This window comes from Capricornis sumatraensis, chromosome 8 (genome assembly GCF_032405125.1).
Source record: "Capricornis sumatraensis isolate serow.1 chromosome 8, serow.2, whole genome shotgun sequence".
Classification (NCBI taxonomy): Eukaryota; Metazoa; Chordata; class Mammalia; order Artiodactyla; family Bovidae; genus Capricornis; species Capricornis sumatraensis.
The window spans coordinates 95,880,253-95,896,864 of NC_091076.1; positions in this window are offsets into that span (position 1 = coordinate 95,880,253).

Sequence of the window (16,612 nt, forward strand, 5' to 3'; positions counted from 1 at the left end):
TTGCACGTCTGCATCCAAACCTCTCTATGCTTTCAGTGTGTAAACACCCGGGAGAGCCCCCTGTGTGAAGGTATCCTCAGGCCAGTGTCTGGATGGGAACCCAGGGCCTCAGAGGAGTTGACATGGGGACGAAACCTTGGGCGTGAAACCTCAGGCTGCTTGTCTCCCGCCCGCCTGGGGGATGCTGGAACAAACAGCGTTTCCTTGGCAAGTTGATGAGAATGTCATGTAGGACAGAACCACCAGCCGCCCTGAAATCAAGATAGATGACAGCTCCTTCTCGCGCTTCACCAATGAAGCCCGTCACTCTGTCACTGGAGAGGAAATTAAATTGGTCTGGCACAGTTTGCTGTTCCCAGAGTCAATTTGGTCACCGCTGTGTAGTGCGTTATGCACTTCTGGGTGGTGTCTAATTGATCAGTTGGCTTCCTGATAAATTTCTAAGGTACAGTCTGTGGTGCTAACCACACCACAGGAAATCAGGAGGATGTCTTTGTTCCTTTTCTAAAGATACGAAACAACCTTTCCCTCCATCATCCATTCATCTAGCCATCCATTCATCCTCTGAATCATTCAGGTGTTCAGTCAATAAATACGGAGCACCCACTGTGCGGTGCGCAGTGTGTAAGAATCAAAGGACTGTGGGCTTTCCTGGTGGTGAAGTGGATCAAATCCACCTGCCGATGCAGGGGACATGGGTTTGGTCTCTGATGCAGGAGATTCCACATGCCATGAACAGTTAAGCCCATGCGTCTAGAGTCTGTGCTCTGCAACAAGAGAAACCCCGCTCCCTGCAACCAGAGAAAGCCCACCTGCAGCAACGAAGACCGAGTGCGGCCAATAAATACATAAATACAGATAATGAGTAAATAAATATTTTTAAAAATAAATAAACAAAGAGAACTGTGAGGTGAGAGTATGGAAAACCAGATTCCAACACCAGCCCTTAGGTAGGTCTCTATTCTCTTTGAGCCTCAGTTCCCCTCTGTAAGATGAGGGGGTTGGACTTAAGATCTCAAGCCCCACTCCAGTTCTGGCATGTCAGGGTTCAGGGCAGATCTTCTGGGCAAATCTTTCTCATTTCCAGGTAGAGGTTGTTTCCTAGAGCCTAGGGGCTGTTCGGACACTATAGACGGGTGAGGGGACACAGAAGGATGCCAGGGTCATGGGCATCACTGTCACCAATTCCCACAGGCTGAAAGCCTGCTTTCCAGGAATGAGATGACCCTGAAATGCAGGGGGATCAGTTCAGGTGGGATTTGTGTGATTGTTTGCTGTATATCAGAGATTTGCAGGCACCAGTCAGAGCAGCAGTGGCTTCATCTGTTTGGGCTGCTATAACAAAGTATTACATTCTGATCGGCTTAAACCAGGGGTCCCAGGTTCCTGGGCCATGGACTGGTACTGGTCTGTGGCTTGTTGGGAACCTGATCCCACAGAAGGACCTGAGCTAAGGTTAGCAGGGAATTTTCCACTTTATTTACAGCCAATCCCCATCTCTCACATTACCGCCTGAGCTCCGCCTCCTGTCAGACTGGAGCCACATAATAAATGTAATGTGCTTGAATCATCCTGAAACCACTCCTCCACACCCCCATCCTGGTCCATGAAAAATCTGGCTTCCACAAAACCAGTCCCTGATGTCAAAAAGGTTGGGGACCCCTGGCTTAAGCAACATTTATCCTCAGTTTGGGAGGCTGGGAAGTCCGAGATCAAATTACCAGCAAATCCTGTTTCCCAGATGACTGTCTACTTGCTGGATCTCACCTGGGACTTCCCTGGTGGCTCAGTCGATAAAGAATCTGCCTGCAATGCAAGAGACCACCTGCAATGCAGGAGATGCAGGTTCTGTTCCTGGGTCGGCAAGATCCCCTGAAGAAGGAAATGGCAAACCACTCCAGCATTTCTGCCTGGGAAATCCCATGGACAGAGAAACCTGATGGGCTACATTCCGTGGGACCGCACAGTAGGACACGATTTAGCGACTAAACCACCTCTACCACCTGCTGAATGGGGTGAGGAAGCTCTTGGGTTCTCTTTGATAAGGGCACTAATCCCACTCATGAGGGCTCCACCCTCATGACCTCATCACCTCCCAGAGACCCCATCTCCTAATTCCACCACACTGGGAATTAGGTTTCAACATACACAATTTGGTAGTGGGGGAGGACAAAAACATTCAGTCTATAAGCAAATAGCCTTTGGAATTAGCATTTTGAAGACAGTGGTTTGTCCCTCAGCCCTTGGAGCGCATAGGATCACTGGATGCCCTTTCTGGTTCCTCACCCCCTCCAAAGGCAGACTGCATCTTTGGGCAATTCCAAGGCTCCCCTTTCTTGTACCTGCTTCCCTTCCACCATGGGCTGGTTTGGTTGGGGTCTGCTTCTCAGTGTCCCACATGCTGGTTGGAAAGCTCGGCTCATCCAGCTGGCTGTCCTTGGCTCCCAGGACCAATTCCAATCCCTGCTAGAAACCCTTTGATTCAGCCTGGCTGATTGGCACAGGTTAACAGGGCTGCACCAGCCTGGTTACTGAGGGCTCTAAATGAACACCGTGGAAGTTAGACACAGCAGAAGCTTGCTCAGATCCCTAACCATGTACCATCAGTCTTCATAATGAAGGTGCCTGATTGCAGGCTGGGTTGTAGGTGGGCAGAAGCAGAGGGGCAGGGACACGGAAGGGGAGAAGATTTGTCACTGAGCTTTGCCTGCTCTGATTCTGCCTGCAAAGAACAATTTCCTTGGGTTCCTCCTCCAACATTCAAACCCTATCAGCAAACCCCCAAACCAAAACCACAGCAATGATCGCATGTTGGAACATCCTGGATACAGAAAAAAGGATGGGAGGAAAAGTGGATGTTGAGAGCATCTGTATTCACCGCCCAGAAAAATACCCCCCACTCCCTCACTCCCCCACTAACTTCCTCTCCTCTGTAATTTAGACCATGAAGGGGCTCTGATTTCTACCATGTTCCCTGAGCCTAGTGCTGTGCCTGACATGTCACAGTTATTCAATAAATATCATTGAATAAGTGGATTTTTGTAGCCCTAGGATCACACTGAAAATTTCTTGGTCATAAACCCATTCAGAAGTGGCTGAGGGTATCATCTATTGATTCAGTGTGCATTTATTTGTCAGGCAAATCCAGGTTCCTGGCACTGTGAGATGCTAAGGACTGGACAGTGAAACCATTCAACAACAGGCTTTAAACTCTCCTTGTGCATCAAACCCTGTATAGGCTTCTAGACATGGAGGTGAACAGGACAGATGGAGTTCCCACCTCCACGGAGCTCATATGTTCCCCTCCACAGAAGACAGATAATAAGCAAGTACATAATCAGGAAGCAAGATAAGGGACTCCCTGGTGGTCCAGTGGCTAAGACTTTGTGCTCCCATGCAGGGAGTTCTGGGTTTGATCCCTGGTCAGGAAACTAAAGTGAAAGTCTCTCAGTCATGTCTGACTCTTTGCAACCCCATGGACTATATAGTCCATGGAATTCTCTAGGCCAGAATACTGGAGTGGGTAGCCTTTCCCTTCTCCGGGGGATCTTCCCAACCCAGGGGTCAAACCCAGGTCTCCCACATTGCAGGTGGATTCTTTACCAGATGAGCCACAAGGGAAGTGAAATTCCACATGCTGCAACTAAGAAGATCCCGCCTGCCACAATTGAAACCTATTACAGTCAAATAAATAAATAAATTTTTAATTAAAAAGATGATTCTAGATTGTGTAGATACTGTAAAGGAAATATGTAGGTGCTGTGATGGAGAGCAGTCAGGTGGCCTAATTGCATAGGGGCAGTCTAGGGAGAAACTGTCCTGAAGACCCATGAAGACATGAAGACTGAGGAGAAAGAGCCAGGAAAGGGCATAGCAAATGCAAAGGCCCTGGGTCTGGAACAACTCAGTGGGTTTGAGGAACAGAAAGGAGATGAGCCCAGTAGGACTGCAGGACAGAGAGGACAGCAGGGCAAGATGAGGTTGGACAAGTCACTGCCCGCCAGTGGGAGAAGGCAGACAAGCAAATACTGAGAGCTGGTGGGAAATGCTGTGATGGAGATGGGAATGGGCAGGGAAGCCTGGAACTCAGCCTGAAGGAGACAGATTAGCACCACGTCTTGATACTGCACCCCCAAATCGCTCTCCAGTCCTGCGTGGCCCTCCATCCTTCTATCATCATGGACCTGGCTCCAGTTCCCTCCCTTTTCTTGCCAAGAGCGGGGTGGGGGGGGGTGCTCTGGAGTAGCATCAGCTGCACCCTGCTCCAGCCCAGAGGAACATCCCCCAGATGATTTCCCTGCCCTGAAGCTCCTCCCACTCTCTTCTGCTGCTGCAGAAAGCTGCTGGGTGGCAGTCGCTGGGGTGACCTGGTGCGAATGAAACTCACACATGTACTACATGGGGTAATATCACCAAATGCTGAGTCTCTTCCTTTCATCTCCCTGGTCTCCCTGGAGTTTTAATATCATTGAGCCAAGCATCTAGCAAATAGCTCCTTTTATCTGGCTGGCTTTCAACTTGAGACACCCTCTCCAGGGGCTCTGCTTGGCAACATCACTCTTTGGAACTACTGTCTTCAAAATTAGGTTATGTCAGGTGTGCTTGAGTAATAATAATAATAATAATAATAATAATAATAATTACAATAACATCAGCTGCCCATTTATTAGGGGTCTGGACATGCCAAGCACTGTGTTAAATACTTTACATGCATCATTTCACGTAATTCTCATTACCACCTTACAAGGCAGGTGTTGGTATGAAGCTCACAGAGGTTAAATAACTTGGCCAAGGCTGCATAGCAAATAAAAGCTGGGACTGACATTAGACTTAGGGCGGGGGAGCAATTCCACAGACATTATTTTCTGTAGATGAGTGGTCAGTTCCAAGCTTGCTACATCAAAATCACAGGGGGAGCTTGTTAGAAATTAAGATTTCTGGTCACTCATCCTTAGAAATTCTAATTCTATAGGTTTGGAGAAGGGCTCAGGAAACTAGTTTTATTTAGCTTGTTTTAGCAGGTTCCCTCAGGAGGTTCAGATACAAGGCCAGGTGTAGGCAGGTACACATCTTCTCATGCTCACCTCCTCCACCACCCCGCGTCCCCCCACCTTCCACCCCGCAGTGAGGAAAAGCAGGAAAAACACTGTTGAGAATTGCAGGGAACACAGGAGGGGGTTGGGGACAGGGTGTCTAAAGTTGGGAGCCAGACAGTTGGAAGGCATGAGAGAAGGTGGCAAAGAGATCTAGAGGGTCTCTGGTCTATCATAGTGATGGTAGACTAGCATGACTTTTCAATCATCGAACAAACTTTTATTAAGCAGTGATATGAACTAACACTGCCCTGGAAAGGTGTCGTAGGGCGAAGAGGAGCATAAACATTGTCTTTGCCCCAAGCCTACATTCTAGTACCTACCATTCTTGTTATATTCATCTTCCTAGACAATTTTGTCAAATGAATAATGATCTTCAGTTCGAGTGGGAGGGCAGGTGCAATATCAAGGAACAGAAGAGGGACTTCCCTGGTGGTTCAGTGGTTAAGACTCCAAGCTTCCAATGCAGGGGGCCCAGATTCAATCCCTGATTAGGGGAACTAAAATCTTGCAAGCCACATGGTGTGGCCAGGGGAAAAAAAGGAACAGCAGAAATGACTATGGGTACTAAAAAAAAAAATTAAGTGTTAACACATATGACAGCATGAGTGGACCTTGAGGACACGATGCTAAGTGAAATAAGCCAATCACAAAGACAAATACTGTATGATTCACACTTGCAAGTTACTTCAGTTCAGTTCAGTTCAGTTCAGTTCAGTCGCTCAGTCGTGTCCGACTCTTTGCGACCCCATGAGTCGCAGCACGCCAGGCCTCCCTGTCCATCACCAACTCCCGGAGTTCACTCAAACTCATGTGCATCGAGTCGGTGATGCCATCCAGCCATCTCATCCTCTGTCATCCCCTTCTCCTCCTGCCCCCAATCCCTCCCAGCATCAGGGTCTTTTCCAATGAGTCCTCTTCACATGAAGTGGCCAAAGTATTGGAGTTTCAGCCTCAACATCAGTCCTTCCAATGAACACCCAGGACTGATCTCCTTTAGGATGGACTGGTTGGATTTCCTTGCAGTCCAAGGGACTCTCAAGAGTCTTCTCCAACACCACAGTTCAAAAGCATCAATTCTTCATGCTCAGCTTTCTTCACAGTCCAACTCTCACATCCATAGATGACCAATGGAAAAACCATAGCCTTGACTAGACGGACATTTGTTGGCAAAGTAATGTCTCTGCTTTTCAATATGCTATCTAGGTTGGTCATAACTTTCCTTCCAAGGAGTAAGTGTTTTCTAATTTCATGGCTGCAATCACCATCTGCAGTGATTTTGGAGCCCCCCCAAAATAAGGTACTTAGAGTAGTCAAATTTACAAAGACAGAAAGTAAAACAGTGGTTACCAGGGGCTGGGGTGGGATGGAGAGTTATTGTTTAATGGGTACAGAGTAACAGTTCTGCAAGATTAAAAATGTTCTGGAGCTTGATTGTATAACAATGTGAGTGTACTTAATACTACTAAACTATACACTTAAAAATGGGTAAGATTTACATTACAGGTTATGTGTATACTATCCCAATTAAAACAATCTCCAAAAATTTTTATATAAAAATAATTGTGTTACATTGATTGTATGGAGGTACCTCATCGAGAGAAAGAAATGGCAACCCACTCCAGTTCTTGCCTGGAGAATCCCATGGGCGGAGGAGCCGGATGGGCTACAGTCCATGGGGTTGCAAAGAGTTGGACACGACTGAGCAACTTCCTACTTCCTACCCCAATTAAAACAATCTTCAAAAAATTTTATATAAAAATAATTGTGTTACATTGATTGTATGGAGGTACCTCGTCGAGATTGTTAGTTTCCCCTCAGATCCATTCTCCCTTTTCTTTTTTTTTTAATTTAATGAAAATTTTTTAATTGGAGGATAATTGCTTTACAATATAGTGCATTCTCCCCTTTTCAGATAGAAAGAGAAATTTTAGCTGGGTGAAGGCATCCCAGAATAAAGACTACATTTCCCAACATCCTCTGCAGGTGGGTGTGGCCACGTGACAATTCTGGCCAATGGATATAAGTGGAAGGGTCCTGTGAGAGCCTCTGGGAGTTTTTAAAGAGACTGCACAAGTGCACACTTTATCTCTCCTTTGTCCCTTCCTCCACTGGCTGCCAGGAGTATGTGGTGGGAGGGGGACTGTTATATTGGAGCATGAAGTTGGGAGTCATAAGTTAATGGAGGTCACACCTGGTAAAGCAAGAGGGTGTGAGGTCCTGGAATGGGCCCTGATCTATCTGCATGAATTTCTGCATAAGAAATAGACTTTCATCTCCTTCAAGCCACTGCTATTTTTGTTTTTTGTTATTTGTACTCAAACTTAATCCTAATAAATAGAGCGGGATGAATGATGGTAGGAACAGAAGGACCTTGAGGATTAGAGCATTCAAGGACAACTGTACAGGTGAGGTGGGACCTGAGCTGTCCTGATGGATAATGAATGGACTGCGAGATGAGCAAGGACTGATCCATGTCCTCAAGGAGCTCCCTGTGCAGCGGAAGGAATGGACAGTTACATGTTATCTATAGCCAGGGCCACTGCAGCCAGCTAACACGTGGGGAGCCCTTGCCATGTGTCAGGTCAGAGGCATGAACTTATATATTTAATCTTCACAACAGCCTTATGGGGTCAGTACTCTTATTATGATCCTCCATCTTTTGGGGGAAAATAGGCTGGTGGAGGTTAGGCAGCTCATGAAGATTATACAGAGCAGTGGCTGAGCAGGCATGGTGACCCAGGGGTTTTGATCCTCAACCACTGAACTAAACAGAGGATAAAGAAACTCAACAGAAGGAGGATTCGAGGTCATTTGTAGGGCTCTGGAAAGTTCTACGCAGGAGGTGACTTCTCATCTGAGCCTTGAATGGGGCATGGTGGGGAGGGCCATTCCAGACTGTGCACACTGCAGAGGTAATGCCGTGGCAGGGCTGGTGAGGCTGACCCAAGAAAGGTGCGGTGGGAGACAAGATTAGAATAGAGGGCTCTGGCTCCGCACAAAGGATTGGAAGGAAGCCATCTTACAGGCCCATGAGCATTCTCAGCTGAAAGGCTTGAATAATAGAAGACTGTACACCTGGGATGATAGATCTTTCAGATATATTATGATTATTTTTTTTAAGCCAAATTTTTCTTGAGAAGACAGAATTAGGTACAGAAGGGAGGAAAGCAGGTGAATTCCTGCCTGGATAATTAGTACTTGATGGTTCGGTTAGCATGGCAGCTGAGGGACCAGGAAAGGCTATTTTAAAAGAAGAACAGCAAACTGCTTACAAATGTCCATGAATAGTTCCAGACCATGGATTGTGAACACTAATGTATTTCCAGAGAGGCTAAGGAAGAGGCCAGAATTAATTTAAGCAGAGATTGATAAGAGTTTTGCTGACAGAAGGCACCCATCTGTACTCGGGAGTGGAGGGTACTTTAAATTTTGCTCCAAATGAGATTTTATTTTAAATTTAATGGGCAAAAAAAGGAGTTAGATAAGTGTTTGTATCACTCTTTTAATGTTACTGCTTTATGGAAAAGAAATCTAAGGCTTCCCTGATGGCTCCACGGGTAAGAACCTGCCTGCCAATGCAAGAGACACAGTTCAATCCCTGGGCTGGGAAGATCCCACCTGCCTTGCAGCAACTAAGCCCGTGCCCCCCAGCAAGAGAAGCCAGTGCAATGAGAAGCCTGAGCACCTCAGCGGAGAGCAGCAGCCCCTGATCACTGAAGCTAGAGAGAAGCCCTTACAATAAATGAAGACCCAGCACAGCCAAAAATAAAATAAATTTAAAAAATTAAGATCTAAATACAAATAGAAATGCTTGAGTTGGGGCAGTCCTTGAGAAACAAACCACCCCTCTCACTTATGCTCTGTGAGGGTGGCTACTTGATTTGGAAAGTAGTGACCAAAGGGAAATTAATCAGCCCCTCCAGGGCCTAGTCCTGCCTCGCCAATGCCACCCCCATTTCAGGAACAGAAAATTAGTAGGATGTAGAGATGGTGGGGGGAGAGAGTTTGAGTGAGGGAGGAATCCGATGGGGGAGAATGCCTTGCAATCAAGTGGGACTCAACATCCCCTCCTCCCTCCCTTGGCTTTTGGGGGAAACTTCAGGTTCAGCAAAGTGCTTTTATTTTCTGTGATCACAACAGGCTTGTGGAACAGGAAGAGCATCCACCAAGGGGCATTATCCTCGATTAGCAGATGTGATGTGGTGTCCCAGGTGGTGCAGGGAAGAGCCCCCACATCAGGCAGAGGGACGTGAGTGCAGGCCTCTGAGCAGAGGAGTCGTGACTGGGGTCTGATCTGACTGCCTGGATTGTGCAAGAGAAGGGAGAAGGCAGGGATTGAAGTCCGGGGGATCTTCCTGATCCCTGTGTCTTTCTCAGGCCCACTTGGCCGCCCTCAGTACCCTCCCACAACCGGTGGAGGGACCACCCCCTTCTTCCTGGGAAAAGTGCCAAACTGCCCATGAAGAAGCATCACTTCACACTGCGTGCAGCCAGGCTCCCTCTCCCCACACACCCTCCTCATTTTCCTTTTTTAAAATACCAGAATGAAATTTTATTAAAAGAGAATCAATACCCATGACATAACCTGCAGCAGATAAATAAGAGAAGCTGACGTTTCAGTCTGAGTGCCTTCTGCAAGGATTCCATGGTGTCCCTTCTACTCCCTTGGCCAGAAAATTTTCTGTCCTGGGGTCTCCAATGAAGCCAGCTCCACCCTTTGGCCTTGCCGACAGCTTTGCTCAGCAAGCTTTTCTCTCCCATTACATATCTGTTCCCCAACCGGACTGATTTCCCGCAGCCCCAGGCAAGCCAGCCTCCTCAGATTCACTCTTGTTCCTCAATCTCAGTTCATCAGCCTCTCCAGCAGCCTCTGGTCTCCTCTCACTCCTGTGTGACTGTTGGGTCAACAGCATAACCTCTCTGAGCCTCAGGACTTCAGGTACCTCAAGGGTAAAAGTCTGGATACAGACACCTCTTCCATGGCATTTTTGAGCTAAGGAAATTACTTAGCATATGTAACAGCCCTTAGCACTTGTTCGCTAATGCTTGATTCCTTTCTCTGGGCCTATCTATGCCCTGTTCCTTCATTCCATCTCTCTGGGCACTTAAATACCAAAGCGTTTACCCTGGGAGCAAGCATCCTACCCCCATCCCTTCTGTTTGGTGCATCCAGTGTGGCGGGCTTTGAGTTCCCCTCTGGAGGGTCAGAGCTGGAATTCTGCTGTCGTGAGCACTCAGTGAATGCCCAAGGGAGATGGGACTGGAAAGGCAGGGAAGGAAAGGAAGGAGAAGGGAAGGGAAAGGAAGAAGGGAAAAGGGAGGAGGAAACAATAGAGGGAGGAGAGAAAAAGAAATCGTGCGGGCAGGGAGGAGAGGAAGGAATCCCTTGTCAGCAGTAGACATCTGGTGAATCCCACAGGAGCTGGTACAGAACAGGGGCTCAAGGCACTTTGAATTGGATGGATGGATGGATGATATGGTTAGATGGAGGGAAAGAAGAGAGCGAAGGAGTGAAGAGAAGGAGGGAGGAAAGAGAGAGGGCGGAGGGAGGGAGGGAAGCGGGGAGGGAGGGAAGGTGGCATTAGTCTGTGTTTCTCCTGGTCTGCACTTCCCTTCCTGTCCAGCTCTGCTCTCCCCTTGGGGCAAGTTGGGGCTTCCAGGTAAGAGACCTTTGCTCCAGAGGCCCTGTGCTGCCCAGTAGAATCAAAAATGACCCACGGCCAGGTGTGGCATGGGGCCTGGACAGCAGAAAGCAGCCCTTCTGACATAAGCAGGCTGGATACCCACACCTGGCTGGTGAAAGATGCTTTTGCCTTTCTCGTTGGCTTTCTGTCTAGCTCGCAGCTCTCCATCATGGGGCCTTACTGAGGGACAGGCCTGTTTAGCATGCATGGGGCCTCCTGCCTGGCTGCAGGTGGGGAGGGAAGCAGGCCAGGAGCCCCCTGGAGATTACTGGGCCTGTCTGGCTGGATGGATAGCCCACCATCTGGATGCCGCTGCATCTGTGTGGCAGGAAGAGGGCTGGCAGCCAGCCCAGGCCTTCATGGGCCGCCAGAATCTGCACTTACCTGGAAATCCCACAGGAGAACCCTTTCTGAACTGGACTCCATAGAGCTCCTCAAGATGAGGAGGAGGAAGAAGGGAAATCCTTAGTCTCTAGCCCCTCCCTAGACAGTCACGATGCGGTGTGTGCAGTAAAGGGTCTGAGGAGTCCTGCAGCAAGGGAACCTGTTTAATATGAACTGATCGCTTCGCAAACCTTTTCCATCATGGAAACACTTTTTTCCCTTGCAGGCACTTAGTTTACAGCTTGAAGGTACTAGAGTTTGTAGGATACAGTTCAGAAATGCCGAGGTGGCAGAAAGGAAGTGCCCAAAGTAGTTTCCTTGTAGGGATCTGCCTCTGGGCCTTCTCGAGGGCTCAGCAGCTCGGGGGGACCCTACAAGGGTAGACGATCAAGTGTCAGCCTGGGAAAGGATGGTGAGACGGGGTGAGGGGAGGGATGTCCAGGGAAACAGGACTGGGTTTCCAGAATAGCCACGTGCCTTTGGTGAAGGGGTGGGGCAATGGGACACCCACGTTTCTGGGGGGATCTTACCCTCACATCCCCACTGGGATAACTCTGAGGCAGGCATCCCACATGGGCTCCCCAAGTTCCTCCATGGGATTAAGCTCCAGTCACCATAGGAGTTACTTGCTCAACTTCCTTCCCTTTCCTGTCTCACTCCCCCACCTCCTACAGCTTCATTGGAACACCCCCCAAATAAACTACCTGCTGTAAATCCTTCCCAGGGTCTGCTTCTGGAGTAACCCTCCCAAAGACACAGTAAATGGGTACAATCTATCTGGAGGATAACTTGGCAATAAGCACCAAAATTACAAACACACATGTTCATGGGCCATGGACATGAATTTTATCCTATAGATATACTCTTATAAATGCCAAAAGATTTATGAACAAGATTATTTTTTGGCAGCACTGCTGATAAGACCCCAAAGTGAGAAATATTTGGCTTTAGGGACAAGACACATAGATCATGGTGCTTTCAACCAGTGGAATATTATGCAGCCATTAAAAGGAATGAATGGGGACACCCGTTATGGACTGATTTAGAATAGCCTCCAAGATAAATTAAGTGGAAAAGAGCAAGGTGACCATGCTTATCACAACATAATCATGTTTGTATGAATCAAAATAGTGTTTGAAACAAAAAGAATATTCAGGCATAATTGCTTATTTATGTAGATAGATAGGCATGCTCTGGAAATGTGCCAAGAAACGGATAACCCAGGAGCTTTAGGAAAGAGGAATTAGGAGGCTGAGAGCAGGGAAAGAGTGGCAATTTTCAGGATGTATGCTGTGTACCCTTTAATTTCTACCATGGTAGAAATTAAAAGAAGTTCTATGGTAGCTATATATATATATATATATATGTATGTATGTATGTATAACTTAAAAATAATTGTAAAGAATAACCATACACCTGGATGCCTGATCACAGAATTTTGCTATAATGATCAACCCGATTTTAGCTTGTCTCAGGAAAGTTGAACCCATGATGGCGGCGTTCAACCTTCCTTTTCTCATTTATCATTCCCATAAGGTGGTTCTGCACCATTAGTCCATGAGTAAAGCAGGCCTGAGTCCAGCCTTCCCCAAAATGCTGAGTCCAAGCTGTTCTTCTCCTACCCCTTACCTGGAATAAAGAAGCTTCCTAAATCTTCCTGACATAGGGAAGTCTGCAGCCCTTTTCCTGAGCAATTTGAAATGCAGATTGCTCTCTTTGGAGAGGATAAGATGAGGCAGGAGGGAGGCTAGATAAAACGACCTGTTGGGAACTTTCCTGGTGGCCTACCGGTTAAGAATCCTCCTTGCAATGCAGAGGACATGAGTTCCGTCTCTGGTTGGGCAACTAAGATTCCCCCTGCTGAGGAGCAACTAAGTCCGTGCACTCTGGAGACTGCGCACAGGAGTTTATGTGTCACAGTGAAATATCCTCATGATCACGCATGCTAGAACCAAGACCTGACAGCCAAATAAATAAATAGAACAAAAAAGCAGCCTCTTCACGTGGAACGCTTGTGGGCTGTTGCCATGTTCTATTTCTATATTCCAGAGGCCTGGCACACACTTGACACATTTGTTGGGTGGATGGATGGATGGATGGATGTCTTTTCGCCCCAGAATTCCAGGTATGGAGGAGAGGAAGGGAAAAGGGTCCCCTCCTTCTGGCTCCTAGGATCCCAGGTCAGTGAGCAGAGCTCTGGAATTGAACAGTCTGCTTAAAATGTCAGTTCTGCTCCTCTGCCTGCCGTGTGATCTCATGTTAATCTCTTCACCTGAGCCTTAGTTTCCTTATCTCTGCAATGTGTAATGCATGCAAAGGATTAAACAAGACCCTGTCCGGGTGCCCCCCATGTGTCTGGCACCTAGTGGGCTCTGCTGGGTGTGTTCTCTCCCGCTGCCTTCCTTTGGGCAGAAGAAAAATCACCATCGAGAGCAGACATTGTCACCTCTTTGCCTCCAGTCACGCCCAGGTCAAGAGGATCCTCCTTCCGTCTAACTGAAAACTCATCTGCTGTGACCCAAGTGTGGTCTGTTGTGCTAGGGTCCACTGGCAAGAGGGAAAGCTGTCAGCGTGGTCCCTACAGGAGGCTTTTCCAGATCTGAAGGCACAAGGAAAGTCAAGGTTGAGTCTCGTTAACTGTGGGCCCAGCAACCTCAGCTCCTCTTGCTTGACCCATCTGTCTTAACTTCTCTGTCCCCTTCCTGGGCTTAAGAACCCTTGGTGCAAAGTCAGCTGACGGTTGCCCAGGGTTCTAGGGCACAGGGCCTGCCCCTTCTCCACCTTAGTCCTTCCCCTCCACTCAAGGAATCGGCAAAGAGCTCAGATTCCCAGAGCTAAGAGACTGAATCCTGGGAGCGGAGCTGACAAGTTGCATTTTACAATAAATTCCTGCAATTAGACCCTGCAAACAGCTTCCCTGTCACCTCCCTGATATACGGCAGGGAATTAGCTTAATGTGCCTGGCAACCAATTCTTGGACTAAAAATAGTTAGCTCAGGAGTTCACCTTTCCTTGTTTAACATCCAGTCTTTGCTGGGGCCAGGGAGGGAGCAAGCCTGGGGTCCGGGGCCTGCCCGGGTGGGCGCCACGGTGGGTCTTAAGGGTTATGCTAAGTCTCTTCAGTCGCATCAGACTCTTTGTGACCCTATGGACCGTAGCCTGCCAGGCTTATTTGTCCATGGGATTCTTCCGTCAAGAATACTGGGGTGGGTTGCCATTTCCTTCTCCAGGGGGTCTTCCTGATCCAGGGATTGAACCCTTGTCACCTACCTTTAACTAACGTGACAAAGAATTAGCCATAGGGCAGGAGCAGGGCCGCCTTCCTCGAGGGAGGGGAGCCAGGCTGAGCTATATTAAGTGTGCAGGCTTTCTGATAGGCAGCCACCTTCTCAGAGGACTCCCTGGTTTGGCCTCCTGAAATACCACTCCTTCCTCCACCCTCATGCTCCCACCCATCCCCCAGCAGACACCACCATTCAGTGGACTAGGAATGGATTCTAACCCACTGTGTCTCCTTGGCCTGGTCCCTTCTCTCCAGTTTGCTGTTTCCTTATTTGCAGAAAGAGAAATTAAATGAGCCCATTGTTCAGGTATTGGATTTTCAGACACCGTGGACTCACAATTTCCAGCATTTTATCCCAAATATCCTCACAAACATCAAGGTTCCTGAAATGCCAACTCCTCAGCATGCAGGCCGCCTTTGTTGTTCCGTCTCTCAGTCATGTCCGACTCTTTACGACCCCATGAACTGAAGCACACCAGGCTTCTCTGTCCCCCCTGCAAACCCCCTTTGGGACCATCAGGCAGAGTGACAATTCTTTTTCAGACCCTTGGTACTAATTTTTTCCTTGAAGGGAGACAAAAAAGAAACAAGTTTGACTTTCCCTTTAAATTCCTATCCAGACCTAAAAATTCTAAAGTCCCGCTGTCGTAGGGCCACTTGCCAACAGTAAAACACCAACTATGCCATGAAACAGCTTGTTCATAAATTCTTGTCAGTCGGTCACATCTTAGTATAACTCAGTCCAGAAAGTCCTTTCCTGGAAGAGGAGGAAGAACATGGAGTCTTGGGATCCTTCAGGGGGCTGTTAGGATATTGAAAGCCTCACCGGGCTCCCTACCACCCCTATGAGAAACCCCCATGTGGAAGCCAGGGACCTCCGCAAGCTGTGACCCCAGCCCACCTGTCCAACCTCACGACCCCCCAGTCATACTCTGCTTCACAGTCACAGGACTCCCTGTTCCTCATAGAGACCAAGCAGAGTCCATCAGCTGGGCCTTTGTTCACAAGGATGCCTCTACCTGGAATGCCATTTGCCCTTTTCCCCTTTGTCCCTGAATTACATTTCTCAGTTGGTAGAAATCCTATCCATTAAAAAAAAAAAAAAAAATATATATATATATATATATATATATATATATATGTATGTTTATTTATTTTGGCTGTGCCAATTCTTAGTTTCAGCACTCGAGATCTTCAATCTTTGCTGTGGCCTATGGGATTTTTTTTTTTTTTTTTTTTTAGTTGCAGCATGTGAACTCTTAGTTGTGGCCTGTGGGATCTATTTCCCCAACCAGAGATTGAATCCAGGCCCCCTGCATTGGGAGCAAAGAGTCTTAGCCACTGGACCCCCAATGAAGTCCCTCTACCCATTTTTTTTTAAATTTATCTATTTTTATGGAAGGATAACTGCTTTACAGAATTTTGTTGTTTTCTGTCAAACCTCAACATGAATCAGCCATAGGTATAAACATACCCCCTCGCTTTTGAACCTCCCTCCCATCTCCTGCCCCATCCCACCCCTCTAGGTTGATACAGAGCCCCTGTTTGAGCTCCCTGAGCCATACAGCAAATTCCTGTTGGCTATCTATTTTACATATGATAATGTAAGTTTCCATGTTACTCTTTCCATACATCTCACCCTCTCCTCCCCTCTCCCCACCTCTCCCCAGGTCCATAAGTCTATTCTCTATGTCTGTTTCTCTGTTGCTGCCCTGTAAATAAATTCTTCAGTACCATTTTTCTAGATTCTGTATATATGCCTTAGAATATTTATCTTTCTCTTTCTGACTCACTTCACTGTGTATAATAGGTTCTGGATTCATCCACCTCATCAGAACTGACTCAAATGCATTCCTTTTTGTGGCTGAGTAATATTCCACTGTGTATATGTACCACAACTTCTTTACCTATTCATCTGTTGATGGACATCTAGGTTGCTTCCATGTTCAAGCTATTGTAAATAGTGCTGCAATGAATAATGGGATACATGTGTCTTTTTCAGTTTTGGTTTCCTCAGGGTATATCCCTGAGTGGAATATAGGAGTGGGATTGCTGGGTCATATGGTGGTTTTATTCCTAGTTTTCTAAGGAATCTCCATAGCATCCTCCATAGTGGCTGAATCAATTTACATTCCCACCAACAGTGCAAGAGCATTGCCTTTTCT